The sequence below is a fragment of the Fundulus heteroclitus genome, chromosome 16 (genome assembly GCF_011125445.2).
Source record: "Fundulus heteroclitus isolate FHET01 chromosome 16, MU-UCD_Fhet_4.1, whole genome shotgun sequence".
NCBI classification, from domain to species: Eukaryota; Metazoa; Chordata; class Actinopteri; order Cyprinodontiformes; family Fundulidae; genus Fundulus; species Fundulus heteroclitus.
The window spans coordinates 37,542,324-37,556,387 of NC_046376.1; the positions used below are offsets into that span (position 1 = coordinate 37,542,324).

Below are 14,064 nucleotides of genomic sequence, written 5' to 3' on the forward strand. Positions count from 1 at the left end.
TCCCAGCTCCCAGATGAGTGAATCCCAGCCCTGCTCTCCTATCTGCTGCTGGTCCCTGTCTGTCTGTTCCACTATGCTTGTGCTGCTCTCCTAACACAAGTTATTACCTTGGAACCTTCTTTCGAACAGAAAACACCCAGGATTCCTAGCTACAATACTTAGTTGTTTCCACCTCAAATATTTTAAGATTTTTATGTTTCTGTCTTCCTGGAATGTTACCTTGTATTTCCCCTTTGGTTTGATACTGGCGGCTTGGCGAAGTGGACTGATCCTGACCCGAGTGGAGGACTCCCCGAGGTGAAATCAGGATTCTGGAGGGGTGGAGGTGCTCCTCTGTAGTTAGGGCTGTTCACTACAACGTGTGTGTCCATCCTGCCCAAAGATCCCAAGAAAGCTGTTGTTACATGGCGTCAAACTGAGCGCGAGAGGAGATGATGGTTAAATGACGGTTAAAAGTTTACCGCAGGTTTCTAGGGGTATCTGATATCAAGGTATTACAGTTAAACAGAAACTTGCTTTAAATGTATTGAAGAATTTCAATTTAAATTTCATTTCAATTTTGAATTGTTAGTTTATTATAAAAGTGATTCGCTTAGCTTTGCGCTGATCGTGTAGAGTTAAATGTTGTTCACAGCAAATATTTGGAGATCAAATCAATCCTTAAGCCGTGCACTTGGCTTTGAATTCCGCCTGTCTCCTTTTCTTAATATCTGCCCACGCGTATAGACAGGCGCTTTGCCACAAAACGATGCGCGCACACAGACACACCTACACAGAAATCCACAGGCGGAGGGAGTTCGAGCAGAAAAGGGATGCCAGAAGGAGGAGAAAGTAAAAGGGTGAGAAAGTTGATCTAAAGGGAAGAGAATTCGTTCATTTCAGCTGGATGGCGCTTCGAACAGAGACATTCCACCGAGCGAGGAATTAAAGCCTGCTATCCTCCTCTTGCAACCATTTCCGGCTCAAATGGCTCCAGTTTGCGCGTCCCGGGTTTTCTGAGACAGGGACCGATAAAAAAAAATAGGCTTTCTGCAGGGCTCTTCGTTCAGCTGCAGACGCTTCAGTTTTACGAGCTTGGATCATGGCCGTCGCAGAAAAGATTACAAATGACCAGAGAAGCTTCATATTGATTTATTTTCGACGCGAGAGTAATTTCCGCGCAAAGGGGAGTTATAGAAGGAGCCGACTGGCGCGTGGAGCAATAGACTGGATACCTGCTAAAATGTAATAATAATAATAATAATAATAATAATAATAATAATAATAATAATAATAATAATAATAATAATAATAATAATAATAATAATTGACCATGTTTTCCTTTTCGTCTTCTTAACGATTACAGGGTTACAGATTTAAGGCGAACTTGATTTTGAGTTTAGGTTTAATGTTAAATAACCCCTATTATTATTATTATTATTATTATTATTATTATTATTATTATTATTATTATTATTATTATTATTATTATTATTATTATTTACTTTACCAGGATTATTAATTTTATTTTATTTTATTATTTTTTTTATTTTTTTTGCAGTAGAGGGTAAGGGAAAATCTCACACGGTTTCTTTAATTTGTCTGTATTTTGCCGGTCTTTCCTGCTTTTTCTATTTTGTCACACTGGAATTACAGTACTCTTGTCTATTTTTTGTTGTTTTATGAATGTAATATATCCTGCGATGCATATATTGCCATGGGTCATTCGGAAACGTGAACATAAATGTGCAAGATTTGGCAGATTCGTTTTATTACCCGAAACAAAATGGTTTTGTTCGTCTCGCTGTAATTACGAATACCCGACTTTTACCTTCGCCTCTCGTCTGAAATATAGGCTACAATGGGTATCTGCAAGTAAATCGGTCTCAACAAATAATAAAACTGGAACTTAAAAATGCAGAAAAGAAACAGTTTATGTCATTTAACATATAGGTCTCCACGCTCTTTTCACATCTTTGCTACGTGGACAAACAGTGAAGCCACCAACATGGCTGCGAGTCTCAGCAGTGAATTGGAAAAAGAATGGACTTTTATGCCTACCTCTCAGGCGCGTCTGCGCTTGCTTGTTCGGACATTAACTTTGGATATATTCATAAAATCGACGCTCCATTTGCGGTAACTGCAAGGTAAAAGCGTGGTTGTTTAAATAAACATGGATCAGATGCGTTCGCCCGCACAAGGCACAGCAACCACGACCTGTGCTCTGAGCAAACAGTACAAACAATAGTCTTGCTGGTATTTACTAGACAACCAAATCTTTATTTTAAAGATATTATTTAATATAGCTACAGTGGCTGGTCTGGGTTAGTCTTTGCCGCCAAGAACTCTACGTTGTTCAAGAAAAAAAACGTCCCTTTTCAAAAGAACCGCTTACAAAGACAAAATAGTACTTAATAGGTAATGTATTAATCTCTATGTGAAGACAAAGGCTATAGGACTCCATGCAACGCCCGAGACGCACACGGATCTCTGCAATCGGTCTCTAGATAAATTGGATGTTTTCTGTGCAATTTCACAATAAAGCGACTGCAGTGATCAGTATAAGCTAAAGCTGCAGGAACACCGGTGTACCGGCAGCTTAGTCGATTCAAGAGTTTTGACTATTTTGTAAGAATATAGATGTTTTATTTCATCAAAATAGTTCTCTCTTGAAAATGAAATCTTGGCTCTCAATTAGAATCCCTGTTTAATTAAAGTTTAAATAAAACATGTTTAGTTACAGACTTGTGTGATATGGTATAAAATAGACATTTGCTGCTCATTTACATGCTGAAGTTTTGGAACTTAAGATCCTGTCTCTTTACAACACTGTCCCCAAAACCACTGACAAAGAGCAGCGACGAGGACAAACATGCATAACTGCAAAAAGCTGGACTTTTTTTCAGATTTTTTTTTTGTTCTTTTAACAGGCCTTGATTTTCACAATTTTTAGAATTTTAAATTTTATCATTCAAGTATAACTCATAACAGATTTCACAAGAAGGGGTTAAAGAAAAGTTATACTCCAATGGGCTTCGGTTTGTTTATATGGGAATAAAACCCCACCACCACCTGTTCTCTCTTCGTCCACAGAAATGAGCCAAAATATTGTTTTTGACACAACAGCGAAGAGCAAGAGTACGCATGTGGATAAGAAGCTCTGCTCTCTCTACTGCTGCTGTCATAGTTAAGGGGTGGCCCGTTCTAATCTTTATACTGAGGTTTACATTGATGGCTGAGGACGAGAAGGAGACAGGCAGGGACGGGATGCGCCTGAGTCCGTCCATCCATCCATCCATCCATCCATCCATCCATCCATCCATCCATCCATCCATAATAATAATAATAATAATAATAATAATAATAATAATAATAACAATAAATACTTTTTCTATCTGCCGATGTATTGTGTTTTTTTTTCTTCATAAAATCGCATGTGATCCAATGTTCATTGTCCTGTCCCGTTATCTCTACACGTTGCTCCATTTGCTTTTACACTCAAACACCACACAGGCATCACACACCACGGAGACTTATGAGGTTAGCCGATGAAATTATGTTTACTCCCGCCCCCATCTCACTCTACTTGCAGGCTAAAAATGGAACCAGATCACACATCTTGCTGAGTGTTCTTGATTCTCAGTCACGTTGGCTCCAAATATTTACCAATAAACAAACCATAAAGAAAAATGGAGTCTCTTTTACTTCTGTTTCTTTTCACCCCCGGTTTAATTCCAAAGCAAAGGAAATAAGTTCTGATTAACAGTGAAGGAGCTGAGCTAAACCAGATACTGGATGTTGACATGAATAATGGCGACAAGCTCCCTTCCAGTTTGCATCAAAGGAAAAATACTTACTATGGGAGAAATGCAGGGAGAGAGAGAAAATGGGAATAAAACTTTAAGAATAGTCTGTCCCACTGGGATGGCACCAATGCGACTCAGGAGTTCTTTAAAAGAAATCACCAAAAGCAAAGAGATCTAGTAGGATGCCTGAAAAAGACAAAATCGTGCTAATTGTTCCCACACTGCATCTAAAGTCAGGGGCCTAGCTGTGCTTGTGAAGCTACGATTCAAAGTACGATTATTAGTAAATTCATTCTGGCATTCTGATCAGTTTCATCCCTCTGAGCTAAACATAGAGTTGCGTTTTCGCCAGAAGGTCCTTTGCATGAGATTTCATTACTGCTGAAGGCTTCGCAGTGAACCAGATTTCTGCAAATCTTACTTTAATAGGTAACCACAGTAATTTAAGAACAGGATTGGGTGGACTGCTGCAAGGGGAAGTGGGGAACACCGCGGGTATTAATCACGAGTGAGGAAAAAACGTGTGAATCATTACCGGGGTTGGTGGGGTGGGGGAAAGGGGGGCAGGTGGATCAGCAATACAGGAACAACTAAGCTGAAACAGAGGAAAGGTAAAAGAGGAACCGGTGGAAGAAGCGAGACTTCATCTGCTCTTCTTCCTGCTGTATCATCGGTCTATCGGCCGTCGTTTTCCCCCACCTTCTTCCCACAGCGTTGGAACACATGATTTATCGCGTGTGGTGCCATAAACAACAGCACTCCTTCACAAAATCACAATCGCAGCCGCACGCTGACACCCTACCTCACCATAAATCAGGAGAAGTAGCTGGCTGCAAGGGGAAAAGGGAGAGAGAGGAGTAGAGCGGGAGAGAGGGATGGACAGACTCAAGCGGATAGAGAGATGCGGAGGCAAACAGGAGTTGATGGCAGAAAGATGGAGAAGAACATCCAAGTGCTTCTGAAGATAGACACAGCCATCGGCTAACATCGCAGCACTCCCTCTCCCTCCCTCATTGTAGGCTGCACGGCTGTATCTCTCCAACCTATAAACAATGGCTGATGATGATGGGTGGGGGGGCGTGATGTGTAAACAACACGACAGCCACATGCACCATGAGAAAGCACAGCGAAAGATGAGGATTTGGGGGCATATTTACCACGGTGTTAAAACAGCCTGTGATTCACTGGGTGGGATGCTTGCGAAGGCGGCGCGGCGTACAGGAGGAAGAAGTGGGCTTTCCCCCATGCAGTCCCCTTCCTTCCACAATACTCACGGTGTCCACAGCGACCCGCAAGACGCACACCCGTCCAAATTTGTTTGATTGCAGCCTCCTTCTCTCTTTTTCTCTTGCTCGCTCGCTCTCTCTCTCTCTCTCTCTCTCTGTTGGCGTTTCCCGGTGTCTTCTCTTCTCCCCTCTCTCACTCTCTCTCTCTCTTCTTTCCTCTCTCTCTCTCCCCCCTCTCCGCTGCTACAGGGGCTTGTATTTTTTTTTAAGGACAGTTGAGTATTCCACGTAGGGCACACACGCACACTTGTAGCACAGCGCCATCCTGTCCATAATATTCCGGACAAATCCATATCGGTTCTGCAACCTCTACATTAATTATTAAATGAAGCACGTGACGTCTTGACCGTGGCGGGGGTCTGGGTGGGGTGTTTATGGAGGGGGCCACCACGAGTTCCTGGAACCTACCCGGGCCCGTGCGCACAGTTTAGACAAAAATGATGAGGAAAACAAAAGCAGAGCACTCTGCTCACTTTTCGATCTTTAATTTGGGTGAAGGGCAGACAGTGTGTCCAGTAAACTGAGGTAACGCAGGACAGGCCCATCAACAGAGAGAGAGAGTGATGAAAAATATATTACTCAAGGTTGTGTTGGTTTGTAAAGATTACTGCACGCATCCCACTCTTCATTGTCATCTTTTTTCAGCTCGCCGTCACCTGGCTGAGCCAAAAAGAATCCATAGATTGCCCCATCAAAACCCATATTTTAATGGACGTGTTTCCAGCAACAGGAAATAAGGAAATCATTTATCTGACTCGGGGAGCAGGGCTTTGGTTATTTTTTTTTCTGTTGCCAATTTGAGCCAAACTAAATATGTATCAATGCTAATATATTAAAGAAAAAGAGAATAAATCCCTTTAGGTATATGAAATCAAACAAATCCAATCAAAGTGTATAATACCTGGGCCTTCATATTGCCAAACGAGAGAAGAAAACCAATGACAGAATTTCCAAAAGCGGCCTTCAAATTTCGTTTGGAAATTCAGTCTATTCCTAATTTAATTTGATGTCATAAAATAAATCACAGTTGTTTATTGGAAAAAAAATCTCCCACAATCACCCGCATTCATCCTATAAACAAGAATGATTCCTTCGGAGGTGCGTTTATTTGGGCGATAGAAAAGAGGACCGGGCAGGTAGCGGACGGCCAGAGAGCTCCAAAAGCTGCAGTTCAGTCGCGAAGAGACTGAAACAAAGGCAGAATGTCAGATGAACACACAGAGAACACCGAGGAGGCAGAGGGACCCAGAGGCCGTGCGGGGCGCTAACAATAGGACCTCGGGTTCCTTCTGGCGCTCAGGCCGCCGCAAGCGAAACAATAGAGCATGAGACATGGAGAAAAAATGTCGGGACTGAGAGGCTGAGCATGTTAACCTCTGCTGGGTGCAAAAAAACAAACATTTCATGGTCAAAGCAATGGAAGACCTGAAAATTAAACAGAAAATCATCCGCTTCTCTTTCATCAATCCTAAATCAATCCTGCGTGCTGTTAGATTACAAAAAACTGGGGGAAATAAAGAATAGAATCTAGCAGACATCATTTGCAATAATTTTATTTAACCTAATTTATTTTCATAAAATAATTTAAATACTTGCATAGCTATCAAAACATTTTGGTAAAAATGAGTCGTTGTAAACCCACAGACAGTTCGTTAATTTTCTGTACACTAAAACTTGTGCGGTATAGAAACACACACACACACATACATACATACATACATACATATATATATATATATATATATATATATATATATATATATATATATATATATATATATATATATATATATATATATATATATATATATATGAGACAGGTTTAACAAAGCCAAAACCACTGACATTGTCTCTTGGTGAAAACAGAGGATGCAACTGTCATACTTAAGCACCCACACATGATCACATGTGACAACAATAACGACATTATTATTATTATTATTATTATTATTATTATTATTATTATTATTATTATTATTATTATTATTATTTTATTATTATTATTATTACTAAATCACGATTGTGATATTTTTTAATGATTATTCTTTCTTTCTTGCATAAGTGGTTGGATGTAAAAAAATTGCTGCAAAAATGCGACAGGGAACGATAGACAGAGAAAGTCAATTTTCAATTACGTCACCTTTTTCATAGCGATTGTTCAATCTTAAGTAGTTAAGATTGAAACACGCGTGAGAAACGGTTTAAAACACGTTTTCCTGGGCGTCTCATAAGGCTGTCCTTCCGGTCTGAGGTCTTTCCGTAAATTACAGGTTCAGTCAAAAAAGACTAGCAGGTGGTGTCACGTCCATGTCCTGCTCCGCAGATGTCCATGTATGTTTATCTTTTATTTTGTAATAAACATCTAAACAGCTGGTAACAACATTTGCACTGACAGTGTTTGGATGTGTGATGTACAACATTACCTGACGTAGAAAAATTATTTTTCGCACATGTGACCACAATTAAGATGGGAATGTAGGGTTTTTTTTAATAGCTTGATCTGGCTGCGGTTTATTTGAGCATTTTGTGTAGTTTCAATATTTTCTGATTGTTGTTTTTATAAAGTCTGTAAGACAGCCTTCCGAATTACACCGTAAATGAACTGTATCTGAATTGGTTGAAGGTCAGTTTTCCCCTTTGTTATTTTTCTGTTGTAACATCCTTGATTAAAAGCAAGCTCCTAATACTGTTTCTTTTACATTGATCTTGCTACAATGTCTTAACAGTGGTATTAAATTCTGAAACATTTAACAAATCCCCAAGCTCAAAAAATATTCAACGAAATTCAATGGAAAAGACACTGAAGATAATTCAGTTTTAAATGGGGATCTGATATGGAATTATTTAACTCTAGCTGCTAACTTTTTAAACCCTCTAATCACGTAGAAATATTCACAAAGAGGGGACAGCTCAACGACACTGCCACTTCAAAGAAACTGCGCGTGCCTGTTGCACTTGGCAGCCATTATCTGGCTCTGGCTTTTAATACTTAATAGATGATTTTTAAAAAGCTCACAGGGCCCCTCTCTCTGGTACACACATACACACAGAGATACAATCACATCCACTCACACACTACACTCTCCGCCTGCTCTTGCTTCTATATATCTCCAGTGAAGACCTCCTCCTGCAGCACGTGCGCCAGTACTGTGACCTCCCTGGCTCCTCGTGCTCTCCAGAATGATAAATTTCTCTGGCACCACGGATGCAACGAGCCAAAGAGGGAAAAAAATGTGCAGGCGATTTGTCTGATAATTAGCAAACCACTACGAGTCTCTCTGGGCCAAAGATCAGTGTGTGTGGGAGTGTGTGTGCAATGCTCTGAATTCATAATGCCTACCTAGAACCAAACGTTTTTCCTAGAACATGTTCCCCATGTCCTTCTGTATCGTCTTGAGTACATGAGAATGGATGCTTACATTGTCAGTTCTACAGTCTACAGCTTCCTGTGCACATTTTTGCTGAAACATCAGTCCCTTCATTTAGACCAAATAATCCAAACAGGCATTCCCATCACCTACCTGACCCCTTGCCTCATCCCTTCAAGTCACAGTTTACTTACTGTGAAATATTTTGTGAACCTTTTCACAGTATAACTAGCTACCTGCATACAAGAAGGGTGTTTATACAAAATCTGCAGCTCATTTGTATAGAGCAAATATATCTACCTGCTTAAGTTTTGGAATGTATCAAGCTAAACAAAATTCAGGTTGGTTTGTTAGATCCAAATATTCAGCGAAAGTACCAAGTTCCACAGATAGTTTCCTAGCTTTGCATCTGGATCAGTGACTTCCTCATCAACAGGCCCCGGGTGTTGATGAGGGCTAGGGATATGCACATCTGCTTCACTGATCCTCAAGGTCCTCAAGGAAGACCGCAAGGTTGTGTCCTAAGTCTTGCTTTCTTCAGCCTGTTCACGCATGACTGCTTTGCTACCCGCAAACATGGTTGCGAAGTTTGCGGATGACACCTCTTTGGTATAGGTCTTGTATCCAACAATGATTATACCCACTACAGAGAGGAGGTCAACAATCTGACAGAGTGGTGCTCCAGGAATAACCTCATCCTGAGTACCAGCAAAACCAAAGAGGTCTTAGTGGACTACAGGAGGTCCAGGAAGACTGACCATGCTCCTGTCTAGATACATGAGGAGGTGGTGGAGCATGCGGACAGCATAAAGTTCCTGGGCATTCCCATTTCCTCTGACCACTCATAGACCGTGAACACCTCCCACCAGAAGAAGGCCCAACAATGGCTCTTCTTTCTTAGAAAACTGAAATGGACTGGACTTTCTACCCAACTGCTAACAAACTTTTATAGAGTTACAATCAAAAGCATCTTGTGTCTCAGCATAATGATGTGATATGGGAAATGCATGGCACAGGAGAGGAAAGATATAGCACGGGTGGTGATGTCAGCACAGGGAATTGTGGGATGCCCTCTACAAGATCTAAACATGGTTTATGCTGCATGGGTTTAGAAAAGCTCTATACCCTCAGCAGGATTCTGGAGGGGGCATGGGAGTTTGCCCAACCAGTCTACATGTGCTTTGTGGATCTGGAGAAGGCATTCGACCGTGTCCCCCAAGGGATCCTGTGGGGGGGTACTCCGGGAGTATGGAGTAACGGACCCTTTAATAAGGGCAGTCAGGTCTCTGTACGACTGGTGTCAGAGTCTGGTCCGCATTGCCGGCAGTAAGTCGGACTCGTTTCCAGTGAGAGTTGTCACCGATTCTGTTCATAACTTTTATGGACAGAATTTCTAGGCGCAGCCAAGGTGTTGTGAGGATCCGTTTTGGTGGCCTTAGGATTGCGTCTCTGCTATTCGCGGATGACGTGGTCCTTTTGGCTTTATCAGGGCGTGATCTACAGCTCTCGCTGGAGCGGTTCGCAGCTGAGTGTGAAGCGGCCGGGAGGAAAATCAGTGCCTCCAAATCCGAGACCATGGTCTTGAACCGGAAAAGGGTAGAGGTCCTTCTCCAGGTTGGGGAGGATGTGCTGCCCCTAGTGGAGGAGTTCAAGTATCTTGGGGTCTTGTTCACGAATGAGGGGAAGATGGAGCGGGAGATCGACAGGCGGATTGGTGCAACGTCTGCTGTGAAGCGGGCGCTGTACCGATCCGTTGTGGTGAAGAGAGAGCTGAGCCAAAAGGCGAAGCTCTCGATTTACCGGTCGATCTACGTTCCTACCCTCATCTATGGTCATGAGCTGTGGGTCGTGACCGAAAGAACGAGATCCCGGATACAAGCGGCTGAAATGAGTTTTCTCCGTAGTGTGTCTGGGCTCTCCCTTAGAGATAGGGTGAGGAGCTCAATCATCCGGGGAGGACTCAGAGTAGAGCCACTGCTCCTCCATGTCGAGAGGAGCCAGTTGAGGTGGCTCGGGCATCGGGCATGGTCAGGATCCCTCTTGGACGCCTCCCTGGTGAGGTGTTCCGGGCACGTCCCACCGGGAGCAGGCCCAGGGGAAGACCCAGGACACGCTGGAGGGACTATGTCTCCCGGCTGGCCTGGGAACACCTTGGGATTCCTCCGGAGGAGCTGGCCCAAGTGACCGGGGAGAGGGACGTCTGGGCCTCCCTACTGAAGCTGCTACCCCCGCGACCCGACCCCGGATAAGCGGAAGAAGAAGGACTTACAGATGAACGGGTTTAGAAAATGGCCGTATTGTTACAGATCCTACCACAGTTCTGTAATTTGAAGATATGAATTAATTACACAGTAATCTACATCATCCTGAAAACTGATGGCTACAGGTCTTTTTGTTTCTAGAATTAAGTGGACATTTCAACTTGAAATTTTTGACAATGACTATTTGCACACTTTTTAACTTCGCCATAAGTGTTTGTCTGATACACTAATGCAACTGCACAGTAATCTACATAGTCTTTAAAGGGACTGCTTCTGTCTTTTTGACTTGAACACTTTATCAAACACTAAGGGCTATTTGTATGGTTTAAGCTTCTCAGGAAGTGTTGGTACGATCAAAAAAAGGAAAAAAGAAGTGAAAATATTATGTATTGTGTTAGCGTGTTATGTGTATCTATGTGTATTTTGAGCAGGTGTCTCACCAATTTACCATAATTCATTATGATAACACATAAAGACACTAAAAATTATTGATTATTGAATAGTTTATTTTCTACTATCACAACATGTTTGATGCAACGTCAGTGAATCCATATGATAAATCAGCATGACTGCATTGTGTTAGTGGCAGAAGCAAATTGGAATGTATGCAATTGAATTTAACAAATTTTTTAGATGGCAATAATCATGAAGAAAAAGCAGAATGTTTGACTTGAGTGTAGAGCAAGGTTATTATCATTAACTAAATCTAACAAATTCATGAACACCCCAAGCAAAAAACATTTTCGTTTACTCAAAAAAAAATGAGACTTTGCAAAATAAAACACCGCAAAATGTATGATTGTTTTCTGAGATTTTTTTACACAGAATTATTTCAATTTTTTTAGTGTTCAGCCTTTCCCCTAGCATGTAAGTCATATTACATAAAAGACTAAAACTATAACCAAAACTAATAAAAACTAAACTAAACTTTTAAATAAATACTAAAAACTAATTAAAACTAAAATAGAATTGAAAATCAAAGTCAAAACTAAATAATAAAATGTATGGTAAATTTCAAAACCATGGTGTAGAGGCTATAAAATCTTTTTGGTGGTTAAATGCCTGAGCTTTGTGGATCTGGTTACTGTTATGATGATTTTATTATGTGCAGTTTTTTTTCCCCTTTATTACCAAAAATAACTTTCCGTTAAACTACCACCATTCAGCATGGTAACAGGGCTTATGACAAGGCTTGAAAGCCTGCACCAGAATTAAATGGAAGCCCAGTTCAAATCTTTTTTATCACAGTCGTCTATGATCATCTGAAACGTAAAGCATGCATTTATAATGTCTCATTTTTCATCACGACCTTCAAGGTTTAACACGAGAGTCTAGACTTCAATGTCCTCATATTTTAAAGTCTGTTATTTCTGATTTATTTAGGTCTTGTCAAATAATGCCAAGCTGTAGTCTGTAGACCTGAACATGGCGTGTGGAAATATTGTCAGTCTATACGTTCATCTGTCTGTTTGAGTTTGAGAGAAAAGAGGCCACGGTGAGCCTAGGTACCAGTGTTCTGAACTCTGCATGTGATGACAAAGTGGCCCTAGGGCTCCAGAGGTCTGGGAATGTCCGAGGGAGCGGAGGGTCCAGCCGTCTGGTGAGGTCAAGGGGGACCAGGAGAGGCGGGGGTAGGTACGCTGTGGGTGCGGGGGACGAAAGGTAGGAATGGGATCGGGGGGGTAACCGGGGGTCAGCCTCTGGCTTCAGAGTCAGTGGACCTCATCGGTCAGAAAAACGTGTCCCCTGGTTGAACTCTTCCTGGCCACTGCTTTGCTTTCTGTCATCAATGCACAATCATTGATTTGCCTTTCCAATGCTTATCTTCTTACTATCCCTGAATTCTGTTCACTGTCCAGCTTCGATATTTCTACCATTTATTTCTCCTTTTTATGCAATGGTATTATGTGACGTCCAGCGAGCTGCAACAGAGATCTGCTGTGCTTTGATTTCTCATTCCTATAAGATTGATTTGCTAAAAGGTCAAGCAACAGTGAGTGGGCTTACTGAGCTGCTGCTGTTTGGATCCGCAGATAAACGGAAGACCTGGGAGCAGAGCAGCCAATTAATTTGGGAAGCCTTGCAGAGCCTTTGTTTTCCAAATTGGTTGTGAAGTGCAGCTGTACCAGTTTCCATTAACCAGGGTACGTTGCTGTGTTTTAATTTTTCTTTTTCAAGACCTCACCTCCCCCTGCAGCCCTCACTATTTTTCATATTCTGATCACATCTGTGGCCTTTTTGCACCTAAGGGGAAAAACGAAAAACACGAACTAACGAAAAAAACACGCAAGCATTTGGAACTAAAAACAACAGTGTCTCATATTGTCCAAACGAAACATGAAACAAACATTAGTTTGTGGATGGTTCTGACGAGTTTTACCCTAGGGAGTTTACTTCAACAGCATCCTATGCAAGGCTGCTGTTCCATATGAATATGAAAAATGTCTAAAAATAAAGTGAACACATAAACAAACTAAACATGCGTAAAAGCAGATAGAATGGCTTCAAATGGGCTGTGGGAAAAACATAAATAGAGGTGACAATCAAGCCAGAAAAACAAAACATTTCAATAAACAAAAACATGAAAAACCACAACAGATGCCCCTTGCGTATGCCCTTACACAAACACACGGACGCATGCACGCCCGCAAGCACACTCAAACACTTGTGTTTAACTTCTAACGTAAATGCTGTGCTAAAATGAAAGCCCTTTCAGGGCCCTCTTTTCCTGACCTCGCCAAACAATCACAAGGCAATAAAACTGTAAAACCCCTCAGAGTGAGCAGACTCACAGAAGCAGGATAAACAGAGAATGAAAAGACTAAATTAACTGCCCCAGGCCTCTTACCGTTGTCGCAGCTTCCAGTAGCCTCAAGGCCATCTCCTCTTACGCTGAGGACTCCTGACTACTGGCCTGGAGTTTCTTTTCTGGGCTTGTGTTGTTAGCACTAAGGAACAGAAAAGTTCGTTTTTTTTTGGGGGTAGATTGGTCAATTGTAGGATGTGTGTGTATATTTGCGTGTGAGTGGGTGTTTTTTCTAGGCGAAGGACCTGGAAAGACGGGGGAGGTGATGGTGGTGGTGGTGGTGGGGGGTCTTCAATGTCTTCCAAGACGACTTTTTTTTCTCTTCTTACGTCTATGTGATCTTTGCCCTCCTTCTCTCCTGGCATAAGGGGTCTTGTGTGGAGCTGCTGAATGACAATAGAAGAAGCTTTTAAAGAAGAGCAAATGATTAATGATTTGTTCTTGAATAATTTTCACATTTTTCTTGCGTGCTGTCCTTTCTACCCTGGCAAGTACATAATGGTAGTGGACATTGTTGTAGAGGGTGGGTGTGGGCATCCTCCTGGAAATCTGTTTCCA

General features: G+C 41.7%; 1 protein-coding gene across 13 annotated transcripts in view; it reads right to left on the minus strand.

Annotated features, from left to right (window-relative positions):
* Positions 1-14,064, minus strand: part of hoxb3a (homeobox B3a) — a 67,460-nt gene that overhangs the window by 21,149 nt on the left and 32,247 nt on the right. For 5 of the 13 annotated variants that reach the window (XM_036148627.1, XM_021312216.2, XM_021312217.2 and 2 more), the window contains 2 exons: positions 13,752-13,892; positions 13,549-13,648 (listed from right to left, as the gene is read on the minus strand). The gene's annotated coding sequence lies outside the window, so the exon portion shown is untranslated. The other 8 variants (XM_021312218.2, XM_036148628.1, XM_021312215.2 and 5 more) reach the window with 6 other exon arrangements.